The 16995-nt window shown below is 38.8% G+C and overlaps 1 protein-coding gene across 1 annotated transcript in view; it reads right to left on the bottom strand.

The window, feature by feature from the left end:
- LOC126195465 (dynein axonemal heavy chain 1-like) overlaps nt 1-16995 on the bottom strand; it is a 963710-nt gene that overhangs the window by 650611 nt on the left and 296104 nt on the right. The window lies entirely within an intron of this gene.

Here is a 16995-nt window from a genome sequence, read left to right as displayed (position 1 = left end):
GGAGTGAAGATATAGTTGGTCATGATGCCAGGAAGGAGGATGTAAGTTTGGAGCTAGTTAGGCATTGGAAAAGGTATTGTTCACAAGTGGTAAGGCCATAGACATTGGGGATGTTAGTGTAGAGGGAGGTGGCATCAACAGTAATAAGCAGGGTGCTGGTTTGTAAAGAAATCGAGAATGTGGGGAGTCTGTGAAGGAAATGGTTAGCGTTTTTTACGTAGGAGGCTGAAGGTGGTGATCCATGAGAGCAGAGGTTCTCTCAGTGGCAGCACAGTAACCAGTCACAATGAGGCCTCCTGGGTGGTTGGATTTATGGACTTTAGGAAACACCCAAAAGGTAGGAGTGAGGGGAGTGGTGGGGGTGAGGAGAGAGACAGATTCAGGGGAGAGCTTGAAGGACGGACCTAAGGATTTGAGAGGAGACAGGGGACATTACTGGATTTCTGATGGGGACATTGAGGCACGGTTTGTAGGAGGACATATTTGGCAATTGGAGGAGACCCTCCGCCAGTTAATCCCTGCTGTTCATAACCACAGTTGTGGAACATTTGTAAGCAGGTAAGGTTATAAGGTTAGGTTTTCAGGTGGTGATGTGAGTTTCTTTCTGTGAGTGTAAGGTTGGTTTCCATGTTGAGGGTTTTGGGAACGATGGTGACACAAGGTTCAAGGTTAGGAAACTCTGCAAAGTTAACAAGAGATGTTTTGGAGACAATGGGGGTGGATCACGGTTGGTAAGAGGTATGAACTGAGTCAGTGTTTAATATTGCTTTTGGACTGAGTCTATTTGGTACAGCTGGTTGCAAAAAATGTCTCCTCTGTAAGGATCGGGAGAAGGAGAAAAAGTTTTTAAGAAGTCTAAGATGATTGAATTAGGGAGTGGGAGCAAAAGATAAGGCCTTTGGAAAAAACTAATACTTCAGCAGGACTGAGGCTTGTGAGTGCAGGTTGATGACTGTGTTTCAGGTCTATTTACGTTTAGGATTCTGTATGGTAGTTAGAGGGAGTTTCTGAGGGTGTAATAAATGTAGTAGGTCCTTGAGGCAGGGTTTGTTACCTATGAGAGGATGCGAGGGAAATTTGGTGGAGGCACTTGTAGAGGCACTGGTTAGTGATAATCCAAGGTAGGACTAGGTGAATAGCAGTAGGAGCTGAAAGCAGTCGTGCGATCTACAAACTAAGTTGCAACGACTCTGCTGCTTTCTGCATGAGCATGACATATAACAAGCTTTCTGTCTGCAGGAATGGCCACAGAAGAACTGTGGCTGAACGTGCAACCCAACACAATGTGCTTCACATCAATGACTGCTTCACAACCTGGGCCATCTGGATCTTTCTCCTACCAACACCAGTTTTTCTTAACTGTGCAGGTGAGAACTGTCCTACAACATATTTTTTGTTCTCAAAACCTCCCTAGCCTCAACCTTAACTAGCCCCTGTCCTCCACCTACTTATTCCCTCTTCCCTGCTCATATTCCAGTATTAAGTACGCTTTCTATCCCAATGCTGCAACTAATCTTTTCCGTTTCTCTCCCTCTCCTAGCAGCCCTATCCTGTCTCCACCACATCCCTGCTTGGTCCCACAGCAGCACATCATCTTCCCCCATCCCTACCCTCCTATCCCTCCCCTTTCTCACCCCATACCTCCTCATCCCCAAAATACACCATGGATCACATCAGACACAGGCACAGCCTGCAGTTGGGTCCGAGTGGCCATAAACAGTAACAACAGTAAGAGAGATTTGTGCTTGCATGAATGCCTTTGTGTGTGTTTTCTTCCACTCTATCCATTTCACATTGTTGTTAAGACTCATATTATGCAATTTCAAATAAGTAATAATATCCTGTTATGAACTGTAGATTAAAACCGAAGAAACTGCAAAAAGGTGGGAATTTAAGGAGCTGAGACCTGGATAAACTGAAAGAACCAGAAGTTGTACAGAGTTTCAGGGAGAGCATAAGGGAACAATTGACAGGAATGGAGGAAAGAAATACAGTAGAAGAAGAATGGGTAGCTTTGAGGAATGAAATAGTGAAGGCAGCAGAGGATCAAGTAGGTAAAAAGATGAGGGCTAGTAGAAATCCTTGGGTGACAGAAGAAATATTGAATTTAATTGATGAAAGGAGAAAATATAAAAATGCAGTAAATGAAGCAGGCAAAAAGGAATACAAACGTCTCAAAAATGAGATTGATAGGAAGTGCAAAATGGCTAAGCAGGGATGGCTAGAGGACAAATGTAAGGATGTAGAGGCTTATCTCACTAGGGGTAAAATAGATACTTCCTATAGGAAAATTAAAGAGACCTTTGGAGAAAAGAGAACCACTTGTATGAATATCAAGAGCTCAGATGGAAACCCAGTTCTAAGCACAGAAGGGAAAGCAGAAAGGTGGAAGGAGTATATAGGGGGTCTATACAAGGGCAATTTACTTGAGGTCAATGTTATAGAAATGAAAGAGGATGTAGATGAAGATGAAATTGGAGATATGATACTGCGTGAAGAGTTTGATAGAGCACTCAAAGACCTAAGTTGAAAAAAGGCCCCGGGAGTAGACAACATTCCATTAGAACTACTGACAGCCTTGGGAGAGCCAGTTCTGACAAGACTCTACCATCTGGTGAGGAAGATGTATGAGACAGGCGAAATACCCTCAGACTTCAAAAAGAATATAATAATTCCAATCCCAAAGAAAGCAGGCGTTGACAGATGTGAAAACTATCGTTTTAATAACTCACAGCTGCAAAATACTAACGCGAATTCTTTACAGACAAATGGAAAAACTGGTAGAAGCTGACCTCGGGGAAGATCAGTTTGGATTCCGTAGAAATATGGGAACACGTGAGGCAATACTGACTCTACGACTTATTTTAGAAGCTAGATTAAGAAAAGGCAAACCTACATTTCTAGCATTTGTAGACTTAGAGAAAGCTTTTGACAATGTTGACTGGAATACTCTCTTTCAAATTCTGAAGGTGGCAGGGATAAAATACAAAGAGCGAAAGGCTATTTACAATTTGTACAGAAAGCAGATGGCAGTTATAAGGGTCAAGGGACATGAAAGGGAAGCAGTGGTTGGGAAGGGAGTGAGACAGGGTTGTAGCCTCTCCCCGATGTTGTTCAATCTGTATATTGAGCAAGCAGTAAAGGAAACAAAAGAAAAATTTGGAGTAGGTATTAAAATTCATGGAGAAAAAATAAAAACTTTAAGGTTCGCCGATGACATTGTAATTCTGTTGGAGACAGCAAAGGACATGGAAGAGCAGTTGAACGGAATGGACAGTGTCTTGAAAGGAGGATATAAGATGAACATCAACAAAAGCAAAACGAGGATAATGGAATGTAGTCAAATTAAATCAGGTGATGCTGAGGGAATTAGATTAGGAAATGAGACACTTAAAGTAGTAAAGGAGTTTTGCTATTTGGGGAGAAAAATAACTGATGATGGTCGAAGTAGAGAGGATATAAAATGTGGACTGGCAATGGCAAGGAAAGCGTTTCTGAAGAAGAGAAATTTGATAACATCGAGCATAGATTTAAATGTCAGGAAGTCGTATCTGAAAGTTTTTGTATGGAGTGTGGCCTTGTATGGAAGTGAAACATGGACGATAAATAGTTTGGACAAGAAGAGAACAACAGCTTTCGAAATGTGGTGCTACAGAAGAATGCTGAAGATTAGATGGGTAGAACACATAACTAATGAGGAGGTACTGAATAGGATTGGGGAGAAGAGAAGTTTGTGGCACAACTTGACTAGAAGAAGGGATCGGTTGGTAGGACATGTTCTGAGGCATCAAGGGATCACCAATTTAGTATTGGAGGATGCAGAAGGATGTAGACTGCAGTAGGTACTGGGAGATGAAGAAGCTTGCACAGGATAGAGTAGCATGGAGAGCTGCATCAAACCAGTCTCAGGACTGAAGAACACAACAACAACAACAACAACAACAATATCCTTTTAGCACCAAAAGTAGATGTTAATTGTCATACACAGAAAGAAATTATTATTATCTGTACACACACACACACACACACACACACACACACACCACACACACACACCACACAGAGTGCAAAAATTCGTTGGGGCCCAGCCAGATAACAAGTTAAAATGGATTCAACACATGGATAAATTTGTGGCGACAGTCAACCACCAGTAACTTCACCGGCGAAGCGCAGAGTAAACGGTCTTTGGAGACTCGAGATTCTTTGGCAGTCCCATCTGCCACATGACTGAGTGATACACGTGTCGTGAAATTCTGCATTCTGCACTGTTTTTCTTGTGTTTCTGTAATTATACAAACCTTAATAAAAGTGTCTTATCGTAATAAGTTGGAGTTTTCGGTGCGTGGTCCATCACTATAGGAAAAAAAAATAAAAAAAATAAAAAAAAATAAAAAGAAATTTAATAAAAAAAAACTCAGTCCAGCATGTGACGTCATTAGAAACATGTCAAACTGTGTTGACATGAAGACAAAGAGCCTTAGAGCATTTTGCATATTTGCACTCTCTGTATTTCACTATTATTCTCTGGAGTAGTGTCCATAATGTTAACTAAAGTGTTTGTATTGCACAAATGAGCAGTAAGAATATCGTGTAAAGTAGAAAATTGAACACTTTGCAGAAACGTTTTAAATGATCTCTGAATTGCTACATACTTTGCCCAATTTATTTACTCCTTAATGATTTTTGTTGCTGATAAAAAAATTAATGACCAGAAGTTCAATACAGATACTTAGTCACTGTTACATGTGTCCCCAATATGGCTTCAGACACAACAAATTTGCATTTCAGTACTGAATTACTTCATACTTTTCCATTCATCTACAGTACTACAAGATTGTAACGGCCTTTTACCTCTGCTGATCAATTTTGCTGTGAGATGAAGAGATTCTGCCTATTATAAAGACCAGCACAAAGAAAAAAGTATATGACAAAAATGAATCAACTGTCACAGTAATGTATGTAATTGTTGTCCAAGGAGTGATATGTCAATGGCAAACAAAACAGAAGGCATACAGAGCTCATTCTCCAGCTGTTTGCTGGTATGGTAGCTTTTTTGTAAACAAGTGACAATCACTTTGTTATTCTGAATGGGATACAAGTAGTTCCTACAGTCATAATGTTGTGACTTTATTTTATTTCTTAGATTTGATATCTCCAATAGGGCATATCACAAAAAATAAGCATAAAAATATCTAAAATAAACTCTTACAGGGTGTCTGCTTGTGTCTGTGTATGTGCGGATGGATATGTGTGTGTGTGCGCGAGTGTATACCTGTCCTTTTTTCCCCCTAAGGTGAGTCTTTCCGCTCCCAGGATTGGAATGACTCCTTACCCTCTCCCTTAAAACCCACATCCTTTCGTCTTTCCCTCTCCTTCCCTCTTTCCTGATGAGGCAACAGTTTGTTGCGAAAGCTTGAATTTCGTGTGTATGTTTGTGTTTGTTTGTGTGTCTATTGACCTGCCAGCACTTTCATTCGGTAAGTCACATCATCTGTGTTTTTAGATATACAAATAAAAATAAATGTGTATTTGTGTTTGTTTCTGCAAAAATTCTGTAACTTTCAGTATGAATGTATATTTGTGTATGTTTCTGCAAAAACTTTGTAAGTTTTGGTGAGTGGCGGGTGGTAACATATTCGCGTCACTCGAGGTGGAGGACCAATGTGGTGACTGGTCACCTGGCCTCACCCATACACACAGTGAGTGGACAGGCAGCCACTCCTTCTGCAGGGTCCAAGCAGGCACATGGGGCAAGGGAATTACGAGTCATTGGGAGTTCCAATTTTAGGTGTGTTAAGGAGCTCCTTAAGCAGATAGTGTTCAGGTCTGGTAAGAAAGCCAATGTGCATTCGGTATGTCTGCTGGGGGGCCTCATCCGAGATGTTGGGACAGCTTTGCCTGTGGCTATTGAGCATGCAGGGTGCAGTCATCTGCTCACGTTGACACCAACTATGCCTACTGCATGGGATCTGAGGTGATACTCAGTTCTCACAGGTGGCTGGCAGAAGTGGTGAACACTGCTGGCCTCGCATGCGGGATGCAAGCAGAGCTCGCAATTTGCAGCATCGTTCCCACAGTTGACCACGGTCCTTTGGTTTGGAGATGAGTGGAGGGCCTGAACCAAAGTCTTCATCAACTCTGTGATGGTCTTGGCTGCAGATTTCTAGACCAGCGTTATCATGTGAGATTTGTGGGACTCACCTTGATAGGTCAGGGGTGCACTACAGAAATGAAGCATCTACTTGGGTAGCAGAGTACTTGTGGAGTGCACATGAGGGTTTTTTAGGCTAGGCAGTAGATTAAAGTACTCTGACAAACACTCACCAGTCGATATGTAGCAAGGGAAGTCAAACAGTGTTCAGAATAAAGTCACTTCGTCTGTCACAATTTTATCACTAAACCATTGAAGTATTCGCAATGAAGTTCCCGAATTTACTGCCCTCCAGGAAAGTTCTCATGTTGAAATTATTCTTAGGAACGAGAGCTGGCTGAAACACAAAGTGGAAAGCTCTCAGGTATTTAGTGTGTATATTAGATAGATAGATTAGAGTCCACAGGAAGGGGAGTGTTCATCGCAGTTGACAAAATTATCGTCTCTACTGAGGTCGAAGTTGAGTGTGACAGTGAAGTCATCTGGTTGTGCATATCACATGTAGGTAAAACCAAATTTAATTTTGGATGTTTTTACCAGCCAACCAATTCTGCTCTGACAGTTCTAGAGTCATTCAAAGAAATTCTAAGGTCAATAGCATGTAAATACCCAGATCATGCAATACTAGTTGCAGGCGACTTTAACCTGCTGAGTATAGACTGGGACGTCTATGGATTCACTGCAGAGGGTACATACAGTCATGCGAAATATTTTTGGACATGTTTTTTGAAAATTGTCTTGAGCAGTTAGCTCAGTATTCCACATGCAATCGAAATATCTTAGACCTTGTAGCTACAAACAGGCCAGACCTTATAGACAACGTCAGTTTTGAAATGGGGGTTAGCAATCATGATATTATAGCAACTATGATTATGAGAGTTAATAAATCAGTCAAGAAGTATAGGAGAGAGTTTCTGATAGAGCAGATGTGCAGTTATTAAAATCTCACATAGGCAGTGAATTGGCAAACTTCGTTCCAGTAAGGTCGATGTAGAGGAATTATGGGCAAATTTAAGCAGGATGAGATTTTCACTCTGCAGCGGAGTGTGCGCTGATATGAAACTTCCTGGCAGATTCAAACTGTGTGCCCGACCGAGACTCGAACTCGGGACCTTTGCCTTTCGCGGGCAAGTGCTCTACCATCTGAGCTACCGAAGCACGACTCACACCCGGTCTCACAGCTTTACTTCTGCCAGTATCTCGTCTCCTACCTTTACACACACATATTTAAATACGTCTGCTTGTGTCTGTATATGTGTGGATGGATATGTGTGTGTGTGTGTGTGTGTGTGCGAGTGTATACCCATCCTTTTTTCCCCCCAAGGTAAGTCTTTCCGCTCCCGGGATTGGAATGACTCCTTACCCTCTCCCCTAAAACCCACATCCTTTCGTCTTTCCCTCTCCTTCCCTCTTTCCTGATGAGGCAACATTTTGTTACGAAAGCTTGAATTTTGTGTGTGTGTTTGTGTTTGTTTGTGTGTCTATCGACCTGCCAGCGCTTTCGTTTGGTAAGTCACATCATCTTTGTTTTTAGATATATTTTTCCCACGTGGAATGTTTCCCTCTATTTTATATATATATATATATATATATATATATATATATATATATATATATATATATATATATATATATATATATATAAAAAAACAGAGGGAAACATTCCACGTGGAAAAATATATCTAAAAAGAAAGATGATGAGACTTACCAAACAAAAGCGCTGGCAGGTCGATAGACACACAAACAAACACAAATATACACACAAAATTCAAGCTTTCGCAACAAACTGTTGCCTCATCAGGAAAGAGGGAAGGAGAGGGAAAGATGAAAGGATGTGGGTTTTAAGGGAGAGGATAAGGAGTCATTCCAATCCCGGGAGCGGAAAGACTTACCTTAGGGGGAAAAAAGGACAGGTATACACTCGCACACACGCACATATCCATCCACACATACAGACACAAGCCCTTGTGTCTGTATGTGTGGATGGATATGTGCGTGTGTGCGAGTGTATACCTGTCCTTTTTTCCCCCTAAGGTAAGTCTTTCCGCTCCCGGGATTGGAATGACTCCTTATCCTCTCCCTTAAAACCCACATCCTTTCATCTTTCCCTCTCCTTCCCTCTTTCCTGATGAGGCAACAGTTTGTTGCGAAAGCTTGAATTTTGTGTGTATATTTGTGTTTGTTTGTGTGTCTATCGACCTGCCAGCGCTTTTGTTTGGTAAGTCTCATCATCTTTCTTTATATATATATGACATATGTCTGCTTGTGTCTGTATGTGTGGATGGATATGTGTGTGTGTGCGAGTGTATACCTGTCCTTTTTTCCCCCTAAGGGAAGTCTTTCCGCTCCCGGGATTGGAATGACTCCTTACCCTCTCCCTTAAAACCCACATCCTTTCGTCTTTCCCTCTCCTTCCCTCTTTCCTGATGAGGCAACAGTTTGTTGCGAAAGCTTGAATTTTGTGTGTATATTTGTGTTTGTTTGTGTGTCTATCGACCTGCCAGCGCTTTTGTTTGGTAAGTCTCATCATCTTTCTTTTTAGATATATTTTTTCCACGTGGAATGTTTCCCTCTGTTATATATATATATATATATATATATATATATATATATATATATATATATATATATATATATATATATATATATATAACAGAGGGAAACATTCCACGTGGAAAAAATATGTCTGCTTATGTCTGTATATGTGTGGATGGATATGTGTGTGTGTGCGAGTGTATACCTGTCCTTTTTTCCCCCTAAGGTAAGTCTTTCCGCTCCCGGGATTGGAATGACTCCTTACCCTCTCCCTTAAAACCCACATCCTTTTGTCTTTCCCTCTCCTTCCCTCTTTCCTGATGAGGCAACAGTTTGTTTAAAATTTATATTATTTACCCCATTCCCTTAAATGGCACAAAATGCATATACTACATTTATAGATTTATTTATTTCTATTCAAAAATTCATCTATGGTATAGAAGGAGTTGTCAAGAAAATATGATTTCAATTTATTTTTGAAGCTATTACTGCTGTCTGTTAGATGCCTTATTTCATCTGGTAATTTGTCAAAAATTTTTACAGCAGCATTTTTTACCCCTTTCTGTGCCAAAGATTGGTTGAGCAAAGGATAGTGTAAGTCTTTCTTTTTTCTGGTATCATAATCATGAATGTCACTGTTGTTTTTAAACTAGTCCATGTCACTGAGAACAAATTTCACTAGTGAGTAGATGTATTGTGAGGCTGTTGTAAGAATTCCCAATCTTTTAAAAAGATGCCTACAAGATGTGCGACTATGAACCCAACACATTATTCTAAACACTTTCTTTTGAGCAGTGAATACTTTTTGTCTAAATCTTGAGTTACCCCAAAATATTACTCCGTATGACATCAGAGAGTGAAAGTACGCAAAGTATGTTAGCTTACTAATTTCTATATCCTCAAAATTGGCAATTATTCTGATTTGCAAAAGTTGCTGAACCTAGTCACTTTAGGAGATCCAAAATATGAATTTTCCAATTAAGATTCTCATCTATATGTACACCCAAAAACTTAGTGTGCTCTACCCTGTCTACTGACTTCTGCTGATGTGTTGCATTTATAAAAGGAATTGTACTTTTTCCAGCAGAAAACTGGATGTACAGTGTTTTTTCAAAGTTTAGAGCAAGCCCATTTGCAGAAAACCAATTAATGGCTTTTCCAGAGACCTTATTTGTATCACTTTCAATTTGACTTTTTTGTACTGGATTAATAATGATGCTTCTATCATCAGCAAACAGTGTCAGTTCAGCTTCCTGTTTCAGATAGGGAGGGAGGTCGTTCACATATATCAAGAACAGAAGGGGACCCATGATTGAATCCTGTGAAACACTTAAAGTAATTTCACCCCAGTTGGATGAAGTGGTAAACATATTTAAATCACTTGACCCATATAAGGAAACTATGCTTCCTGTTCTGTAGGTATGACTCAAACCACTCATATGCTATTCCATTTATACCAAAGAATTGTAATTTCTGTAACATAATGTCATGGTTCACACAATCAAATGCTTTGGACTAGTCACAGAAAATTCCTATTGGGGACATTTTACTATTTAAAGACTCTATTATGTGGACAGTGAAATTGTATATTGCTGTCTCAGTGGAACAGCATTTTTGAAATCCAAACTGTGATTTACTAAGTATCCCATTACTGTTGAGATGGCTAACCACTCTTGAGTACATTACTTTCTCGAATATTTTTGAGAATGCTGTAAGCAAGGATACTGGCCAATAATTATTGACATCTTGTGGTGTCCCCCTTTTTGTAGAGAGGCCTGACAATGGCATATTTAAACCTGTCTGGGAAAATACCTTGAGTTAGTGATGCATTACATTTGTGACTCAGAACATCAGCTGTAATTGCTCCACATTGTTTTAATATCTTATTAGAGATGTCATCTACTCCAACAGAACATTTATTTTTCAGAGATTTAATAACTTTACTTATTTCACAAGAGGTTGTTAGGTGAAACTTAATCTGACTAAATTTTTTCAAAACAGGCTCTTCCATGTACTGCCTAGCTTTTTCCTTTAAGCTGTTCTCGCCAATTTTTTCTCCTACACTTAAGAAATAGTTGTTGAATACATTAGCTACTTGTGTACTGTTGGTTAGGATGGTCTCGTTCTCTTTAACAGTAATACTACCTACCCCAGTGGTTTCTTTTCCTGTCTCCCTTCTAACAACATTCCATATTGATTTGATTTTATTGCCAGATTTGTATTTTCTTCTCTAACATACATATTCTTGATTTCCTTACAGCTTTTGTCAGTATGTTACAATAATTTTTATAGTGTAAAACTACTTCTGGATCTTTACTAGTTCTTGCTGACTCATAGTTTTCTTTTTCTTTCTGAAGACACTTTAATACCTGTAGTAATCCAAGGTTTCTTTGAAAAGTGTGTGGTGTTACACTTAGTAATTTTCTTTGGGAAACAATGTTCAAAGAGGGATATAAATTTATCAAGAAATATGTTGCACTTATCATTAGCATTTGGCTCATTATATACATCTCCCCAATTAACATTTCTTAAGCTTTCTCTGAAGTGCTTTATATATACCGGGTTGAGCGACCTAACACTTTTACTTGAGGGTTTCTGAACTGTACACCCTGTTAGGTTTTGTAAGTTAATCAGTTGTGCATCATGGTCTGACAATCCATTTACAATAGGGAAAGCACAAGTTTGTTTTACATCCTCTTTCTGTACAAATACATTATCTATTAGCGTGCTATTGTCCTGAGCTATACGAGTAGGGAAATTGATCACTGATTCTAAGTTGTATGTTGTTAATAACACTTCTAGTTCACTTTTCCTATCAGAATTACTTAGAAAGTTTACACTGAAATCACCACAGATTAATAACGTCTTCTTTTTGTCTGACAGACAGCATAATAGGGAGTCAAACATTTTTATGAACAGCTACCAGTCTCCTAATGGGGACCTGTACACGGTTGCTAATATCAGTACTACATTATCTAGCTGAAGTTCACATGCACAACCTCAAAGTGCTGATCAACACAAAATTTGCTTACTTCTCTACAGTTTTGCATTTATACCCTTGTTTAATGAAAATGGCAACTCCTCCTTTATCCATCCTAGATCTACAAGTGTAAGCTGCTAAATTATACCCACTTATATTGACACTATCCATGCTCACAGTTACATGGTGCTCAGACAGACACGAGTATATCAATCTCACTCTTTATTTTTGAGATCATCTGAATGCACGAATAGCTCATCTATTTTATTTTTTATTCCCCATAAATGATTTTGCTGACAGGGTGGGCACCAAGCTGTGATTGTTTGGGGATGATGCCGTGGTGTATGGTAAGGTGTCGAAATTGAGTGACTGTAGTAAAATACAAGACAATTTAGACAAAATTTCCAGTTGGTGTGATGAATGGCAGCTAACCCTAAATGTGGAAAAATATAAGTTAATGCAGAGGAGTAGGAAGATCAATGTTTGGTTACAGTACTATTAGTGTCCTGCTTCACACAGACAAGTCATTTAAATATCTGGGCATAACGTTTCACAGCAGTATGAGGTGGAATGACCATGTGAAAACTGTGGTAGGCCAGATGAACGGTTTACTTCAGTTTATTGGGAGAATTTTAGGAAAGAGTGGTACACCTGTAAAGGAGAACGTATAGAGGACACTGGTGCATCTTATTCTTGAGTACTGCTTGAGTGTTAGGGACCCGTAACAGGTCGGACTCAAAGAAGACATCGAAGGAATTCAGAGGCGGGCTGCTGTATTTGTTACCAGTAGGTTCGAACAACACGTGTTACATAGATGCTTTGGGAACTCAAATGGGGATCCCTGGAGGGAAGAGAATGTTCTTTTTGAGAAACACTATTGAGAAAAATTAGAGAACTGGCATCTGAAGGTGACTGCCAAATGATTCTATTGCCACCAACATACATGACGCATAAGGAACACGAACATAAGATACAAGAAATTAGGGCTCATACAGTGGCATACAGACATTTTCCCTTTGCTCTGTTTGTGAGTGGAACAAGAAAGGAAATTACAAGTAGTGGTACAGGGTAGTCTCCACAATGCACTGCATGGTGGCTTGTGGAGTACCTATGTAGATGTAGAAGGGCCAGTCTTTCTCTGGAACTTGGTACAGATATCTGTATAGCAATTATATCTGGCAAAAAATACTATGGGAGCAGGAGTCTGGGTCAAGGGAGGGGGCTCCGAGTTAACATTAGAAATGGGAAGAAAGTTACCTTTAAAAGTAATTTAAAATACACAGCATTAGTGTTGAATCTATAGTCTTTAGATTTACTAGGCTAACCGGTGACAGTGTTGATGACATTGAAGTTCATTTTAGTTGGTTACAAATCGTAATGTATCTGTAATCTACCAATCATACATTGCATGAAATTTTTAATATTTGAAATTTCAGTACAGACTATTAAAATATGCAGCCTATTTTTAAATTTTAATTGGCGCCGATAGGAAAGTGTAGTGACGCTTCTCTCTCGTTAAAAAGGCAAAAAATGAACAGTTCTTCGTGTAGAGAATGTAAAAAGCGTGTGATGAAGGGTATTCTGTGTATCAAATGCAACTTCTGGTTACACGAAAAGTGCGCGAAAGTAAATCTAAAGTTCGTCAGCGATGATTTTCCGTGGACATGTCACGGTTGTTTACGTGACGAAACGGCCGATCTTGTAAGTGCAGTTGATACAAAAAACGAAATTATAAAGTTACTACGAAGTGACATTGAGGCATTAAAAATCGAACTTTCAACCATCAAGAAAGAAAACGATACATTAATACAAGAAAAGAAGTCCTGTGTGTGTAAAAGCCATCAAACGGAAAAGCAAGAAGATCGCGAAAATACGAATGACCGATCGTACTTTAAAAACAACATTTCAAGTGTTCCCGTTGATGTCTCGGTAAACTCAGTAAGCCAAAAACCGGAAGATAAATATAAATGGAAGGTGGTGACATACAGCAAAAGGAAGAACAAGGCGACAGATACGCAACAAAAGGAAAATGACTTTTTAATAATTGGCGATTCGCTGCTGAAGAATATCGCTGTCCCCAATTGCAAGATCGACGTACGACCTGGTATTAGAACGCATCAACTCGGTAAACATTTTAAAAATATGGTAAATGCAAGACAAGATACTACAGAACCAGATTCTGAAACCAGACATAACTATAATGGGGTGTTTATACATGTTGGGACGAATTCGTTAAGGAGCAGCAGTGAGGAAGAAATGGCAAGCGAAACAAGAAACATGATTCGTTCTGCAAGAAATATGTATGCAGGATCTCGTCTGATACTTAGCGGAATTATAAACAGAAGGTCGGTGAGTGAAAAATATATCGCCAAAATAAACTGTGCTCTTAAAGAACAATGTGATCGTCTTGGGGCAATTTTTATAGACCCAAACAAATTCCTATGTGAAAACTCACTAGCGAAGGATGGCTTGCATTTAAATAGACTGGGGTCTGTAACGTTCAGCAGAATGTTTGCAGATGTCTGCAAAATCATTAGATGCAAGGGAAACTAATATGGCCTGAAGGGGATGAAAAATCATACACTCAAGCTGGAAAAGAAAAATATAAGCACCATACAAAAATAGACGATACTAAAGAATTTGCCCCAGAATACAGCTCACAACATGTAAACCAACAAAAGAAAAATTACATAAAAGTACTTCATCAAAATATTCAATACTTTGGTAACAAAAAATTAGAAGCAGAAGTACTCCTGAGTGAAGTAAGACCAGACATATTATGCATAAGTGAACATGGACTAACTGAAAGTAAAATACATAATGTGGCAATAAAGGACTACAAACTAGCTAGTTACTTCTGCAGATCTAAATATAAGGGTGGTGGCGTTTGTATATATATTAAAACAGGTACTCTATCAAAGAATGTAAACAGTGAAGCTGCTACATTTCCCATAGCTAGAGAAAAAGACTTTGAAGTTACTGGTATAGTGGCAGAGGATTTTAGAGTGTTTTGTGTGTACAGGTCACCATGTGGCAATATTAGCATCTTTCTAAAAAAAGTTGCTAGCTTATTGAGAATGAATATGAAGAGAAATCTTATTATATGTGGAGACTTCAACATTGACATGGGAAAAGACACAAAAATAAGACAGGATTTTGAAGAATTGTTAATACAGCATAACATGAAAGTGACAATAACTGCACCAACAAGAGTGACTTCACAAAGTGAGACAATTATTGACAACATAATTACTAATATGTGTAACTATGAGTCACATGTAGTTCAGACAGAAATATCTGATCATCATGGACAACTAATCAGCTTTTGCAGAAGTAATGGCACAGTATCAGAACCAAAACAAACAACCAAAGAAATTAGGATCATCAGTGAACAAAATATCAACATCTTTAGAACAATGTTAAGTAAAGAAACCTGGAATGAAACCCTACAGGCCCAGAGTGTAAATGAAAAATATGATGCATTTATTTCAACAATTAAGTACCATTTTAATGTAGCATTTCCCAAAGTAAAGAAACAAGAAAGGCATCAAGATCAAACACAGTGGAATACGAGTGAAATACTAGAACAGCGAAGGAAGCTTCAGGACGTGAGACGGATGGGCGAAGCTGAAAACTATAAAATGTTAAAAAAGAAGTATAGAAAAACAATAAGAGAAGCGAAAGCAAGAGCAATTGACACCACTATAGTGAACTCAAAAAACAAGGCAAAGGCAGCTTGGAATGCAATCAATGCTGAAAGAAAGGAAAAAGATGGGTCAATCAAAGAAGAAGGTATTAGGTCAATTAAAGTAGACAACACAGTGGTCACAGATGGTATGGAAATAGCAAACATACTGAATAATAACTATATCAGTGTAGTAGAAAACCTAAAATTGGAAAGAAATAGTCAAAAACAGAAGGGTATTAAGGTACCAAAAAGATCATGCAGTACTATGTTCCTAGGACCAGTCACGGAAGATGAATTGCGGAAAACTATACAGAAACTGAAGTCCAAGAAATCAGCTGGTGATGATGAAATATCAAATCATGTAATAAAGCTGGTTTGTGAGGAGATAATAACACCACTGCTGAACATAGCAAACTGTTCTTTCAGAGATGCAATTTTTCCAGAAAAACTAAAGATAACGAAGGTAGTGCCAGTGTACAAGAAAGGGTGTAAGGATGATCCCAACAACTACAGACCAGTTTCACTGATATCAGGCTTCTCAAAAATCCTAGAAATGCTTATGTATACCAGATTAGTTAACTATTTGGACAAACATAACATTCTCATGACCTCACAACATGGTTTCAGAAAGGGTAAATCTACAGAATCAGCAATTGTCAGTCTAACAGAATACATTTTACAGTCCTTAGATGAGAAAAAGGTTGTCTCTGCAATGTTTCTGGATCTTTCAAAGGCATTTGACACCATTGACCATGAAATGCTGATACAAAAATTAAGCAACTATGGCATTCGGGGGCAACCAGGTGAATGGATAAAATCATACTTGTGCAACCGCAAGCAGTATGTATCATTAAGAAACTCGTACCAATCAGAAACCAAATCCATCAAATATGGAGTGCCGCAGGGTTCGGTAATGGGGCCATTGTTATTTAATGTATTTGTTAATGATATAGGTGTTGAGGAGGAAGAAAAGAAAATATTGTATGCTGATGACATGACAATACTAAATAGTGACCAAAATATGGAACAGCTTTAGAGAAGAGTATACATATCTGCAAGTGTCACAGTTCAATGGCTGTTGGAAAATGAACTGGTTATAAATCTAAAAAAGACTATGTATGCAGTGTTTAAAAACAAGGACAAGGCTGTAGACATGGATTTAGAGGTTGATGGAACAAGGCTGGAAGAAGTAGAATCTGCTAGATTCTTAGGTATTCTTGTGGCTAATGAACTGAAATGGAAAAAACATATTAACAATGTCTGTAAGAAACTGAGCTCTGTCATATTCTTAATGATGCAGCTATCACAGTATTCAGACAAGAACCTTCTGTGTACAGTGTATCATGGACTTTTCGAACCATACTTACAGTATGGAGTGACGGTGTGGGGAAACTCAAACAAACAAGAGACAAAACGAGTGTTCACATTACAAAAAAAAGCAATTAGGACCATTTTAAGAAGAAAGACCTCTGAAACATGCAGGAACTGTTTCAAGAATTTAGGTATCTTAACTTTTTCATCGTTGTATATATACAAAACAATAGTGTACATCACAAAAGGTAGTGAGGACTGGATTACAAATGCTAGTGTACACACCCACAATACAAGAAAGAAGAATGAAGTACGGAGCATACCCCACCG

Source organism: Schistocerca nitens, chromosome 7 (genome assembly GCF_023898315.1).
Source record: "Schistocerca nitens isolate TAMUIC-IGC-003100 chromosome 7, iqSchNite1.1, whole genome shotgun sequence".
NCBI classification, from domain to species: Eukaryota; Metazoa; Arthropoda; class Insecta; order Orthoptera; family Acrididae; genus Schistocerca; species Schistocerca nitens.
This window is presented reverse-complemented; position numbering and strand designations above follow the sequence as displayed.